A 15,392-nucleotide genomic window follows, 5' to 3' on the forward strand; every position below is an offset into this window, starting at 1 on the left:
AATCAAGGAAGTCGGAGCTGCCACGAACATCCTCGGGCTCGAGTTTGCATCCGACCGTCCGAGAACATCCACTGAATTGCTAACTGTACGACGAGAGTCCAAAGGAACTTTCGTGACGAATCCCGTTTCGTCCGTTCTCGCATAATTTTGCCATTGAACATCAGCGAATTCATCGTGTCCCGTATTCTACCCCCAACCGATTCACGTCGCGTGTAATTTCTTCCTTTCACCTTGTCACACCTCTTTGTACGATTCTCTGCCATTTCGTCGTTTCACTTCGCGTTCCACTTTTCACCTCTTTATTCTATGGTTCACTACTGTACTTTGCTCCACCTTTTCATCTTTGTTTTGCGAAGATACGACGATGTGTCTAATGCGAGGTAGAATGAGTTGTAAGGATTTTCTTCTGTGTTTGTGAAATTTGATTGTATAGGGTGGAGATGAGAAGACCGGTTTCTTGGTTCTTTTGTGAAGAGGATCATTATTCTTAATTTTTCGTTTTGTACTACGTCTTACCATTTATTTATGACAAGCGGGCAGAAGATGATATGTACTCGGTTTCAGAATAAAGAGAAATTGTAGAATGAATTGGAGGTCAGAAAACGATGATGGTTGCCACGATTATTATAAAATGAAATTTCAATTTTGTTACAATTATTGATTAAATGATTACCGGGCTTCATGGCTATAACAGAATTGTCAAAGGGTGCTTTGGTTTTTTAGGTCCAGAATAGTGTAACCTGTTAATTCTAACCCCGTAATTAGCCTACTCCCCTTCTGTTCCGTTTCTCTCAGCCACGGTTTTCCTTTGTTAACCTTCCCTGCTTATCTTTCTAAATCGATGGGTCCTCTCGACCTCTTCTCACGCCCTCGTCGTCGCTCTGTTAACAGTCTAGAACACAAATTGCTGGTAGCATGTCGCCTCGCTAGCAAAATAGATAACGGCAATTAGAACATCATCCCTACTGGTGCTCTGGGAGTGTGCTCGATTAGTTTTCCCCTGATTGTCCTCTGTACGGTAAACGAGTAATTCAATGGCACACAGTGCTGAAGTTTCGACGAAATTCTATCACAACAGCGAAACAATATAATGACCGGGAAACATTTAATAGCGTCGTACGACCGCAATGCTTGATGGAGATTCCATTCTCGAGTAGACAATATGTACAGTGCTCCACAAAGTTGTACATCCACCTTTAATTTTGTAATTAACGGATTCTAAGACTTTTCATTTCCAAAACTTCCAGACTTCGGAATTCCAAAATTCTAAGATTTTAAGAAAGATTCTATGATCCCAAGACTGCTAGATTTTATTTAAAAAAGTTCATTTGGTATGTAGAACAAAGTCCGTCGTTAAATGTCTAGCTTTGAAGTTTTGACCAACAAAAGAAACATTAAATCCTTGAAACTTTTTCCATTTAAACTACACAGTTAAAGGTGGGTCGTGGTCTCGGGTTCAATGTATATTTCAAGCTTCCTTGAACTCGTGATTGCATTTAGATCGTTACAATAGTTAACGCCCTCGCGTAATTCACAATCGAATTATTCCGTAGCTGTCTCGTGGTGTTACTTTGCAATTCGCATTTTAAATTGCACGCAAAGTTGAACCGCTGAATCGACACGGCCTGACACCGAGTTAAATATTACCGGCACATCTGCATTCAGAATTCCGTGCTGCGTTACACTGGCAACGATAATAATTAGCGGCAACCAAGCCGGAAAGTTACGACGTTCACGCATTATAGCGAACAATAAACCGGCACCATGAAAGTTTCATTAATTAGATTTTAACGTGGCGACGCTGCATCAACGATGCTCGTTTCGTACTTCGTTCTCGCTTTGTCTCGAAAGCGATGATTAACACGTGTTTAACGACTTCAAATTGAGAATCTCCAGTTAAAATTCCCAACCTTTTTGCTTCCAAAAATTTCAATTAGAACAAATTTGAAAATTTTGAAAAAAATATCAATTCAATTTGAATCTGCATTGCAACTTTCAACAAGGGATTGCAACAGAATATCTTTGAAAATCAAAATTAGAAGTATTGATCACGGTAAAAGAAATATCGCAGAAAAAGTCGAGTGTTTAATATTTTACCTTCGTTCCTTAGCCGGCTCGTTGAAATTCAATTTAACTTTCCACGTGATTTGTGGCTGCGAATTATTAATGTTGTTAGTTGTTTCCATATTCGTTATCGGAACCAACTTCGCTTCAACGAGAAGTATGACAACGCCATTCCGTGTAAAAATAATCAAATTTAGAATTAATTATCGAATTTCACTATGAATGGGCGAGAATTAATTTTTACCATAACAATGTAATTTTATCATGCACAGTCGGTTGTATGCACATGATTGTAACTCAGAATACTTTACATCCCTCAGTAACGTATGAAAAGCTTTTCTCATAACGTTTAAAAGGGTCCCCTTAATGAAATTTTATTAACCCACCGCATCGTACGTAGGTAATATAACGCATGTCCAGTAATGAAATTTTAATGGAATACCAGCTTTTAAGCACATCTAATTTCAAGTAAATAATTAACAACTAAATACTGAACTAATCAAATGTAATGCCGGTCAACCGTGATTACAGTTAATATGATTTCCTCTGCAAACGCTCCTCTTCATTTTATCGAAACGTAGAAATGAACAAGAAAATAAGATAAAGTGGATGCAACAGTGGCAATTTCTATAGTATCTGTGCTTCCATTTCAAACGTGACAGCAAAAAGTAAATTATTTTAAGCTCCAATATGAAATAGATAGTTTTGAAGCAGAGTGCGCTAGGAAACAGCTATGTGACACCGACTAGATGCACAAAACTAATCAAGTTCTCGATGGAGAGCAATCGAAGGGTAGTTCGCTACAACCTCGTCGAGTTTCACGCTTTCGCATACAAACTTCTCTTCGAGATCTCGTCGTTTCCCTTAGTTCTATTGATAGCTTTGATTTCGAGGTCGGTAACTAACTGGAAAATGTACGCGGGAACTTCCACGCTGTCCTCGCCTTGTCGAATCTTCAATTTCCAAATGCGCCATCCTTTCGACAGTCTAGCCGATGGCTGTTTCCGGGAATTCAAACGTGCAACTTACAAAATTTCGATAACAGAAGATACTTTACTCTCTGTGAGACATGAAATTAACTGGTGAATGAAAAAGGAGTTTGCAAGGTTTTGATTCTAGTTAACGTGACAGTGAAAGGGTTATTATTGAGAAACATCAAATTTGTAGAACTATATTCTCAAAATTTATTATTTTCCATTTACTGCATGCAACGTTATGAAAAAATAGACAACAGATTTTCATTCAGCGACGTGTTGTATCCTATTGAAATTTTTCTAAAAAGAACACTGCTGCACGTAGAATGCATTAATCACATAGATACCGTTACACACATATTGCAAAAATATCTACCTCCTTTTGTGCACCGTACCGCGAATAAAATAGAAAGCACACGTTAACGAAGCATTTCCGACTCACGCGCCGTCTCCCTGTTTTTTATTTTACATAAAAATGTTTGTAATAAAATACCGTTTTCGCGTTAAATTCACTCGGCCGACGAACAATTCCCGGCTGATATTTTGCAGGAAGGCAAACAAACGGAAAGCTACATGCCACGGTAACGGGAAAACACGATGGCAATTATCCGAAATTCAACGATCGAATTTTTTTTTTCAGGGAAATAGAGGAATAAAATTTATTATACATTCGCGAAATCGTTCTCTGACACGTAATTTGGTGTAAAACAAATTTTTAAACGGGTAGTTTGAACACTGAAGACAAATAAAAAATGTGGCATTGTTGATTAATTTTTAATGACGTTCATCATTATTCCACGAGAACCTAGCGAATCAGTGACAACAGAAAGACATTGAAGGTAAAACCAAGTGTCCGTTGGTACAAGAGAATTAATTCTCTCGCTCGTCGTATTCGGTGGAAAGCGTGTTTCTCGGTAAACACACAGTGGATTCAGCCTACAATTAACACTCATCACAGTGGCTCGTCACAACAGCGGCACGCACGTGTGCACAGGCGCGAAATTGCCTCCGGAGTGTACGATGCGAATTCCTTGTTTTCACCGCAATCACTATAATCCCTTTATAGCTAGCCGGTGCGTGATAATCCCCCTCGTAAAAGCCACCGGACGATAAGCAACGCGACGAAATACACGTGCGCGCGATCGCAAAAAGCGAGCCTGAAAAATTCAACCGAATCCCGGAGGACAATGGTAGGGTATACATACGAGGGAGACGGAAGTAGTTGGCGAAAGCCCCGTTGAAAGCTTGCAAACTCGAGGTTCCTTGCACCTTGCGTCAACTCGTGCCTGTCGTTCTTCTGACGAGACAGCGAGAGAATCCGCAAGCAAGCCGGAGCTTGCATCAAACATTCATTCGACCAGAGTCGCAACGGCTTGAAACGAAGCTTCGGCCCACTCGAGCCTGAGCAACGTTTACTCAGCCAACTATTTTCCCTCGTTCGAGATTCGCTTCGATCTTTGAGAGTTTCCGATAGACGAAACGATCCTTCCTGCCAACTCCTCTGATCGCTTCTCTTCCATTCCGATTCTCCGGATGTATAACATTCTTCGATTGCTGCATCGCTATTTCATGCTACGATACTAGATGATTTTCTGCATTTCAGAACTGCACCAGCAGCGTGTGTGCTACTTTGACGTCCGTATATCTTATGAAAGTACGTTCTTTTTTATTAAATAGCTCAACTGGGTAAAGCTAGGTGTTAACAATGTGTTCGTAAAGATAATAGTTCGCCTCTAATCGCGTATTCGAAAGCGGAGGCCGTTCGGTCTATTGCTATTTGCAGCTATCGGTGCATTCGCGATTCAGCGAATCGAGTATCGCTTTTCTCAGCGATTTATTCGCGGCGAACAGCCACGTCGGCATCAGTGTCCGGGATGCGATGCATGCAACGAGCCCCGTGTACCGATGTTCAATGAATTCATATAGCTGACCCATCGCCACTCGTTCGGAGCTCGCAGTATCCGACAAGAAAATCGTCGATTCTCGTTGGAGTACAATTTCATAAAATGCACTTTGATTTATGGTTATTACTGCCTTCATATCTATTTCATCAATAAGAATTCTCTTCTGAAATGGAAGTATTAATCTACATCGATCATTATCGGCAGTTTGTCTTGCGGACGTTTATATCTATTTTTTATATCTCAGTTCCCTTGCCAGAGCATTTTTATTCGAATTAAAGCTTGAACCGTCACAAGATCACGATAGCAAATGAAATACGCCAATGCGCGGTCGGCTGATTATCTCTTTCCTTTCTGTTCTCATTCACGTGACTCGAAATACAATTCAGCTTGAAAATAACAGGGAAGAAGCCGTGTCGTTATCGGTGTACACGTCGCGACACGGAATAACAGGTTTATCTGTGAAATTTGAAAAAACTACACCCCAGTTGCTTAGCATGGGAATTGTCCCGCGAATTCTGATTGGATTTTAAACGTTGCTGGGCTTTAACGTCAATTATCGTCATGGTTTTCCTTTTAATATTATACTAAAGCTATACCTTTCATTTATAATCAAAGGATTTGGAAGAAATAATAGAAAACAAATTATCCAAATTCTGTATTTTAATAGCAAAAGCCTACAACATGATAACACTATTATCAACCCTCAATTCTGTACTATTAAGCCGTAATATCGCGCGTAAGGCGTATTCATCATAACGAGAACTACTACATATACATTCTCCACGCAATTGAAGTAAATTAAAGCGACGTTGACACAAGCATTTCTCTTACAATTAGTTACGCATATAGACACGCGGTTAAAGGAGAAATAAAGGAAGCTGTCACAGCTGCGTGTACAGCGACGAACACACAAGGCTTTTGTGGCGGGCGAAATTTACACGCGACGCGTGTTGCACAAACGAGCCACGCTGCTCAATTTGATACCGTTTCGTTCTGTGTCGTTTAACGATGGCAAACGTCCAGACAGTAAAATTAAACACGGTCTTTGGAATATTGGTGGCATGACGGACCACCTTCATTAAGGTAAATACCCTTTGAATATAAAACAGCCACTCGTGTATGCTGCTGACTCTTACCAAAAGAAGCTAACACACGTTCAGTCTTAAGCTAAAAATTGACGCGTCATAAACACCATTTTACAGTACCTTTTATGTCAGCAAATCGTGTCAGAATAAATTATGAGATCAGGTTTTAATAAAAGTGTAGCTCGTCTTTTATGTTAGTCAAACTGGATTGACAAGGAAATAGTTTTAGTGTTAATAATTTTACGAGGTCGTTTATCCCGCGAGCAACGAAATACTTTTATGGAAAAAAGAAGATCGTACGAAACTTTATAGATCCGAGAAAAGTGTTTTCTGTGCTTCTCATGTTACCTACTACATGAAACTTCGCAGTAGGTAACCTCGAATTATAGCAAACGTGTTATGGAACATGATCCTATTAGTGCAATATCTTCATTATATTTCTTCTCAAATCTCTCTGCACGTAGTAGTTAAGCGAGGTTAAAAACTCCATCAATAATCACACGTGTTCTGCAGGTCGTAATTGCTTTCTAAAAAATGTTTGTTAAAATATTCGTGCGAAAGTGCAGGGTACTCGGTTCGAAATAAATATGCAAACCAATACCAAACGCTATACACCTTTTCTGTTCGATACCAAAAAGCAACACGCTTCTATCCGGCGGTCGAGATGTTAATAATTCCAGTAACGGTGGAACGTTGGCCTGCAAAAGCCTCGATTCCGTGCGCAAATATTAAAACTTTCCGCGCAGGGATTCGACCAGTTCTCTGCACGCATCGGACCAGCTGGAATATGCGGTTCACGAATACGTGCTTCGAACTCATTGTAGGATTGGACACGGCGAGAATGGAAATAGGAAGATTGGGCGTGGTTCGAGAGCATTGATACTAGCATATATGTAGGTCTGAGCATTGGCATACGTCCAGTTCTAATGGGACTTAATATTTTTGTTCAACGAGTGTCGTTTTATGGGATTACCGTTCTAGTTTCGTTAATTGGATGGCGAAGACCTGACCTGTGGCTGTCTTCTCTTTTCGATTTCTATGTAAAGCTTAATCGTCAGCGTCTGCTTTTGTCGTCTTCAAACTTAGTACCCTTAGTAGCTGAAGCTTCTTGCCTTAAACTGGTGAATATTAACATCGAGGCAACTTGATAGGATTCAAGATGGGTTTGGCCTTTTTAAAAGGATTTCAAAAGACTCCTATCCCTACGTTTATTCTTACCCCAAAGAAGGTGAACGTCTCACCTGAGTACATATTAATATTCCATGGGTGAGGGTGAAAATTGAGTGTATCGATAATGGCGTGACAGAGCGTTGTGATTTTCAAAAGAATCGATCAACGAAGAGACAAGCAAGCAGTTGAAGGGAACATCGGTCGTTCAGCCTTGCTGAACTTCATTAACGGTGTCAGCGAAGAATCGACAAGCGTATTACGCGAAAAGCCGTCTCTTTCACGGTAGTCACGCGACGGGTATCAAAGCGAAGCTAGCTACGAGCAAAGTAAAATGTCTGGCTCATGCATTATTTATCCTCACGGTACTTAGCCCCCGAATCCGCTCGGTTGCCGTGCGACGAACACATCCCTGTCATCTTGGTAGTGCGAATCGATTCGTAGACATCGTTCCCTGATCGTTTCGTCGGGATCGTGACTGAAAATCGGGCAGACTTTCTCTTTCCCTCTCGTCTTAAAGAATCCAGGGCCCTCTTTTTGGCCCCAACTCGTCGTTTCCCGCTTCGTCTTATGTCTATTTCCATGACAATGAAATACCAGAACGTCTCGGCTGGAATCTCGATGAAATATCTCCGGTGGCGTTCGTTCAGCGGGGGTCGAATGACAATGCTGGAACGAGGTTATCCCGCTGGAACGGAAGTGGATTCAACCATCGATGTGAATCGAGACATCCGTGCTCAGACTGTGAGTTCCTCGAAAATATGGTCGTAGGTGAATCGACAAGCAACGAAGGTTCGCCCCTCTCACCTGTTCCGGGCTTGATGGATGAAGAGCAAGGGAACGAGATGGAAGAACGAGATGAGGACAGGTGAAAGAGGGTTAAACCGGAAGGGGGTTGGATCACCGCCAACCGGTTTATCGATGATCTTTTTAGTTTGAGACAGACACAAAGTGGTACCGTTTCAGGCAGTTGGCTCTCTTTTTCCGTAGATTGAAACTGTGAATGTCACTGGGTCAAAGAATTTACGACACCAATGGCACTGAAAATCTTGTATTTATAGACTGTACTTTCGGTGAGGAATATTACAACAATGTAGATTGAACAGAGTCGTATTTCCGCTGGAACATTTGTTTGTCTCGCAAGTGGTTTTTGGAACCACTTATATGAAACACGTATTTCAAACACATTTATTATTCTTGGAGATTTAGATTTCTATTCTTTAGCTTTATAAAATTAATAATGAATTTCTAGGTAGAAAAGTACTGCTGCTCTTTATTGTGCACTGCACACATAATAAAACTGCACCCTTGCTTCACCTTTGTGGAAAACAAGCATTCTGTTTTATCCAACAAAAGCTTTTGTATTGGTAATAGGATTGTCTGTCTAAATAGTGTTTCGCTTCCATAGCACCTGTAAAATTTGTTTCCATTGGGTAAAAGAGTTTTTTCCATTATTTACTTATTTTGCGTGATAAAATTCTTTTATTTTCTTTCTAGAATGCTCTACAATTAAAGGGGTAAATTAAATATTCTTCAGAAGTAAAATTCTATATTTCTTTCTTCTCCATTTTCTGAGACGTGCAAAGTTTTTACGAGCTTACAAATTCATCTCAGGTGGCATTGGATTCAGGGGGTTACATAGTAATTTTGTACGCTGTTCGAAAGGGTGGCGTGTAATTTTTGCAAGGCGTGGAAGAGAGCCTGACACGCGAACTTACGTACCTATATCCGTTTCATGATTGTTATCGAGATACGGTAATTTGTACGTTTCCATTCTGTGATCACTGGGTCGCGTGAAAAAGTAAGAATACTCGATTCTTTAATCATCTTTTGGCATATCCTTCGTTGAGTTTGATGGTTCATGCATAATGCTGCGTAAAAGCTTAAAAGCTTAAAAGTTTTCGTTCCTTTCAATTCTAAGAGAATTGTTTTTTTTTTTTTTCTTAGTACACTTAACACTTATATATCGCGTTCAAATACAAACGGAAATATTTCTACGAACCAGGCAGTCGTTGCTTGGAACGAATAATCAATTGAAGAGACACATAATCGATAGATAGATACAGAACACGCAAGGAAACACGTTTAATGCTGTTTAGTGACTGTGTCGCCTCTATCGTCCATGGATCACGGAAACTGATCGGAAATTAACGCATCCGAGTTTCCTGGATGAGCGATTAGCTACTTCCTAAAAGTAGATCAGTAGGAACTGTTCCCAACGGCAATGCAAGAGGAAGCGTTTTGGAAGCTGTTACATGACTCGTGTTGTGTGCTTAATTTGCTGTGCTTATTATGTCTCCTGGTGGGTAGGAGCGGAAGGAAGCATGCTACGGTAGCTAAACCACGGAATATTCTTCATTTTAGTCAACACAAAAGTTAGTGCGTCTACGTTTACAGACATTGTTTATACAGGGACTTGAGAAGTTCTTAAGTTAATGTATGTACGAATGTATTTGTAAGGCAAGAGAATAATTATCTTCCATTATTTTAGCTGCTCGAAAACAAGATTGTATGCTATTACATAAATTTTAGCAACGGGGTTTTCTAGAAAACATAAATTTGCATAAACACCTATCGTTTATTTATAAGGAAATATCGTCCATAAATAGAGGGAAGTATGCTCTTTAACATGCAATTTGTTTTAAATCAATATCTCAATTGGTTCCTGAGATATGAAGTTTTAAAGTTCAAGCGGTAGCGCATAGTAAAGCGGACAATTATGAATGGGAGCCGGTTTCTTAGACGAGCTGACCTACATTTTTTCCTGGAAGCGCGTAGTGGCGTCGTGCGTACTACGCGTAGTAAAAAACGGTTTCTCAGCATCAATCACGCATGGACAGGTCAGTGACTGCGCGAGAGAGACAGTAATAGCGAAATCCTCAGAATTGTGCTCAACTTTAAAGGCGGATATCTCAGTGACGGAAAGTCGTACTGACATGAAACTGGTGTCATTTTAAAGGGAAAATTCTGCTCTTTCTAATGACGTTAACAGCTTTGCAGTAGTGTGATAGTGTGATGAAAAAAAAATTCCGCTTTCCTTCGATTGCTCCAATTATTGGAAATAATTTTGTTTAAATACGTTAAACAGTATTTTAGTTAATATAAAAATGCATTATTATGTTAAATCGATCAATTTAACACAACCAAGAAAATAATTTCTGAAACAACTAACGTTTGAAAAGTTGCAAGGCATAGTGCAAAATATCTATCAGTACCATCAATCCGTAAGTCGTTCATCAACAAGTGCGAAGCAATTAAATTTTTCACGGGCGAGAAAATCTTCGACGGGTTGAGACAAACGATCGGAACCGTACACAACTGTCTGAGATATACGATACTCGATCGAACACTTCCAATTTCCGTTTGTTATAATTTTCGTCAAGCGGCGATTAAAGTGTCAAGCCAGCAGAACTTTTGTCTGGAATGCTTTCATCGGAATTGAATGTTTAATTCTGAAACGTACGCGAAGCTGAGTTCCACCGGTTATCACGCTAATGATATTAAACGTAATAGCTTGAACACTGCACATCGGTAGATCAACGTTAAAAATTTTATTTCTCGGAGTGATCGGCCCCGGAACGAATGGAAAATTGTACCACCTAGCGTGGCTCTCGTGAAAATTACCTCAGTGACAGAGAAAAAATTAGCTGGTCGCCTACGAGATATATATTTCATTCCAGGGAAAGGCCGAGGGGCTTGTTTTACATCAACGATACGATTTATCTTGGGCTGAGCGTAGAGGTGGTTTAGTAGGTACACAGTGGGATAAAATTTATAGTTCCATATTTGCACGTTTTTATTTAGACTTTGGAAACTTTTTAATCCACTATTTTGTAAATGAGATTAAAATATGTAAAAATGACGTTATAACAGTTAACTTTATAAGCAGAGAATAAAATTCATTCAGATAATTATTTGCACTTCGTATCTCCAATAAAATAAATTGATTTATAAGATCAATCAGTTCCCAGAAAAAGTAGATATCCTGCCAAAATCACGAATTTCATTATTAACTGAAAACAGTTTTGCAATCAGTACGAAGTGGCGAATAGGTGTACGAGCAAAATCAATCACAAAGTCCATCCGAAATCCAGCAGCACTCGGAGTTCAAAGGGCAATCTTCGACGCATCACGCATATTGGGAGCAGAAACGAAGCGAGCATCCATCAGCGTTGACAGCTCGCTGAAAAGAGAGAAAGAGAGGGGCAGAGAGAAAGATAGAGAGTAGGAGGATCAGTTGGAAAATGTTTCAACATGTAGATATTGTAACGTTCGAAACGAGTCGCACAAGCTCGAGCTTGGATGCGGTTGACAGCAGTAGCAGAGGTCAACATCATCCTCGATGTCCACTTACCCTATTCCCGTTCCCTTCTAAGCCCTGTCTGAATCACTCCAGCCCAAAAAACAGGAGAAACGCGTATTTGGGAACAGAGAGAGTGGGAGAGCAGCACTTTTCCGGAAACGAGCCATGCCGGCGTCCATCTCGCAACAGGACGAAATAGAATGTAGCAATAAAAGCAGGAGCAATTCGTTTAAAATGGAACCTCGTCACGGGGCCACCGAATTTCTGGGAATCAGAAAGATTGGAAAGAAACGTTGATATTTTCGATGAAATTCTTTTTGTTTATATTAATTGTTAAGTTGTACGCAAACTGCTTCAGTGTTTAAAGTTATTAAGCTACAATATCATGAATAAATATTTCAATTTTTGAATGCATAAAATTACTATAGTTTTTAAATATTTGAAGCAAAAGTTGCCGTCGGAAAATAGCAAAGTTAAATTGTGTACGTGAATTTTAATAAAGTTTGTTTTTTGTTCGCGAAAAAGGAAAGAAGAATTTTCTCTGTAATATTTTTTCGTGCCGTGAAGTTAATTTTTTGATATTTTTATTAAACACTTGGTAGCGGCAAACATATTACAGAAGAACTTTGTGTGTTTCAGAAACGGGAGAGCAACATCGGTGAAACAGCAGTTTCGGAGGAAGATCCGGTTTAAAAATCAACCTAGAAAATTTCGGCTGTAAACAGTACGTGAACAAACACCAATGTAAGTAAGCAACATTTATTCTCGTTTAATATTGAAGTTTAAAGTGGGCGGAACAAGAACTAACGCGAAACCGTGTTACATTTTACAAAATTGTAAAATACAATAGCGCACCTCTAACTGGAAATGTACGGGAAGCTTTTATTCGAAAGGTTGCTCGAAATTTCAAAGGGCTATTTATTATTTGGCAAAATAGGCGACTGCACTCACAAATGCTCTTTAAACTTTTTGAAAAATCTGTGTAACGCTGACCTTTGCTATGACTCAAAAGCATTTCTTCTTGAATTTTAACAAATAACTTTAGAGCTTCTAAACATTTACCATAAATACTCCATACTTTAAATAAAAAATTTTACAATAAATGGCGAGTTTTCTGGCAGTAAAAGAAAATTTTGAAATGCAGTGTAAATCGACAACGCGTTAGCACGGATAACACTTATGGCTGTGCAATAGCCATTTCAAAGATTCTGGGCAGGTTACGGTCCCTGGTGTTTGGGAACAGTTCCGGTCCCTTTCGGGATCTAGTTTCACGGGTCGGTAACTTGTCGTTGCTGTAACGATCTGACACGGTTGGAAACAACGGCTGGAACAAACGAAACGACCCGTTGGAATTGGAATTAAAAGTCCACAGGGAAGAAGTAACGGGTTCAAACTGAAATTTTAACAAGCTCGCTTCTACGCGTCTCTCGTATAAGGTCAGGGTAACGTCGTTTTATCAAAACACTTTGGAACGTTGCTTCTTTGTTGTTCAATTCTTAGATAGGTGATTTTTCAATAAGAAATGAACTATCCGCGTTCATTGATAAATTCTTCTTCAACGTAGACCGATAAATAAAAAGGGCTTTCATTGACCCAAATACGTCAAGGGAAGTATACTTTCAGCGTTGGTATCATGCGCGGAAAATTAAGTCTGCAATATTAATTCATGGAGTAGGTAGCAACAGTACCGCGACAACCCGGGCAATATTTTTACTCGAGCTGCAGCGGCTTATTCTCGTTTTTCTTCCATTTTCTAGCCATTAGCTTCCTTCCAGGTCTGTAGCATGTTTCGATACCGGCATCTTCTCCTTCGGGTAGCGAATAAATTTCAAAATACAAGCGGAGCAGTCCCGAGGATTTATGCGGCTCTTCGCTTGTCGTTCGTATTGTCGTGAGGGTTATAAATTATTGGGATCAAATTCCTTTCCTTACCTCCGTTACTTTCTTTTTGCCTGTCTCTTCCGGGTTCTTCTTCCTCGTTGAACCTCCAAAGAATCTTTTTTCTTATTTTCCGTTAGGTATCGTGTGATTTTGAGTAATTTACCAGTTGGATAACGTATTTTTCCTGACCAGGTGAATTCAGTTTAGATTGAATTACTTAATAAATTGATTTTTCAAACGTTGAAATATCACGGATTGCCTAATGTCTAATCCTACAATTTCTTCTCAGCTTTGTTCTTAAATTATTTCGTTAAATTAAATTTGTAATACCGATACATGATAGTATTTCCTCGTTAAAAAATGATTAAAAATAAAGATGCCGTCGAGATAGCATCGTCAAGATGAAGATTACGGTTTCAATATCGTCTTTGACGCGCGTGTATTTGATGAGCGAACGAAATGAGCTGGCAAGCTTCGTATAAGCTGATATTTTACCGTTGAGCGTGTCATTTGGTAAGCTGCAATAAAGAAGGTAGCGTAAAGAAGGCAGGATACCAGCGCAAAAATTGCAGCTCACCAATCTCGTGGAAAAGGGACTGACCACACCGATCCCGATAACGATCGTTATTAGTTTCAGCTGTAAGTTAAGCTAGGCGAAGGAAAGGGAGGAGGTCACAGCTATTATGCAAATACAGATGCACGAGGATACAGCAGCCTGTGCACGATAACAGAAGCATGTATATATGTATAGAAGACTGCATTATGCATTTCCGTACTCAATGTTCGCGGTTCGTGCGCGAATCACTGTAATTTGTTCGTCATTCGAGCGATTGTTATTAATCACCGCTTTATATCGCGTGATCAATAGCTGGATAAACGGTCAACACGAAACAGAAACAGTACAAAAAATTTCATTTTATATTTACCCCTTCTATCCACACTATTTAAAATTCCCATCGAAGTTATAGCAATTAAACATTCAAACATCAGTCATTAATTTTCACCAGCAATCAGTATTAACGTATAATTGCTAAACGTGATTTCGAAATGGACAATTAATTACAGTATGCTTCGTACTCGAACCATAATTATGTATTGAAAATTCTAATTAAAAATGAACGAAATAGAGTTATCCACTATTTTGTACGTTTTAAATATTTTTTATATTTTCGGAAAATTTGAAAAATTTCATCAATTGCACCAATTGATTTCCAATTCTTGTCATATCTCGGTCGAAACAATGGTACCGGTAGCATTTCACATTTCCAATAAGTTCGTTTTATTAGATCGCTTTCCGATATAATCCCAATTAAAAGGGTGAATTTTTTACCTCGCTTTCATGTTTTTATATCCTCCGGTATTAGGTGTACGCGACAGACGCATCGGTTCTGTCAATCAGATGTTAATTAAAAATAAACGACCTAAGGGGGGATAACGAACATAAAGGATACGGAGAAAAATGAATAAAAGAGCTTTTTACTGTTGTGCCTCTATTATCATGCAAATCATACAGCCGTATGCGGCTTGAATATATAAAGAATCATAATCCGGCTGCTTCAAGAATCTGGTATTCCGTGGTCGTCCGATGCTGAAACCGCGGCCTTTAATTAAAACAGTAGGGGATACTCAGCGTTCGAAAGGCATTCAACTTTTGTTGACGAAGAAATTAACCCTCTGCCTTAAAATTTCTTTCGCGACCACGTGTGTTAAAATAAAACAACGAATTGCTCGTATATAGAAAAAAAGCACCTAGTATAAAACTTCTGTTCACACCTTCTATAGTAAGGATCTCGAGAAAATTATTTTTTAATATTTAATTTTTTCTAAGTTAATCTGAATAGTAATATCTTCGAAACCAGGATTCCGGGAATTACCACCTTATCATTTAATTATTTCTTTGATTACAATTAAAATCTTGGATCGAAATAAGATTTAAATTCCCATTCGGTATCTTAATCGAAAGGATTTTAACTCTCGCGGGGTGGAACATTATTTTAAAACGATACGAAAGGAA

At 39.2% G+C, this 15,392-nt stretch overlaps 1 protein-coding gene across 3 annotated transcripts in view; it reads left to right on the top strand.

Moving 5' to 3' along the window:
- Positions 1-15,392, top strand: part of LOC114873506 (zwei Ig domain protein zig-8-like) — a 135,099-nt gene that overhangs the window by 15,184 nt on the left and 104,523 nt on the right. For all 3 annotated transcript variants that reach the window (XM_029181907.2, XM_029181911.2, XM_029181908.2), the window contains exon 2: positions 12,137-12,241. The gene's annotated coding sequence lies outside the window, so the exon portion shown is untranslated. The remainder of the gene's footprint in view (positions 1-12,136; positions 12,242-15,392) is intronic.

This window comes from Osmia bicornis, chromosome 6 (assembly GCF_907164935.1).
Source record: "Osmia bicornis bicornis chromosome 6, iOsmBic2.1, whole genome shotgun sequence".
Taxonomy (NCBI): Eukaryota; Metazoa; Arthropoda; class Insecta; order Hymenoptera; family Megachilidae; genus Osmia; species Osmia bicornis.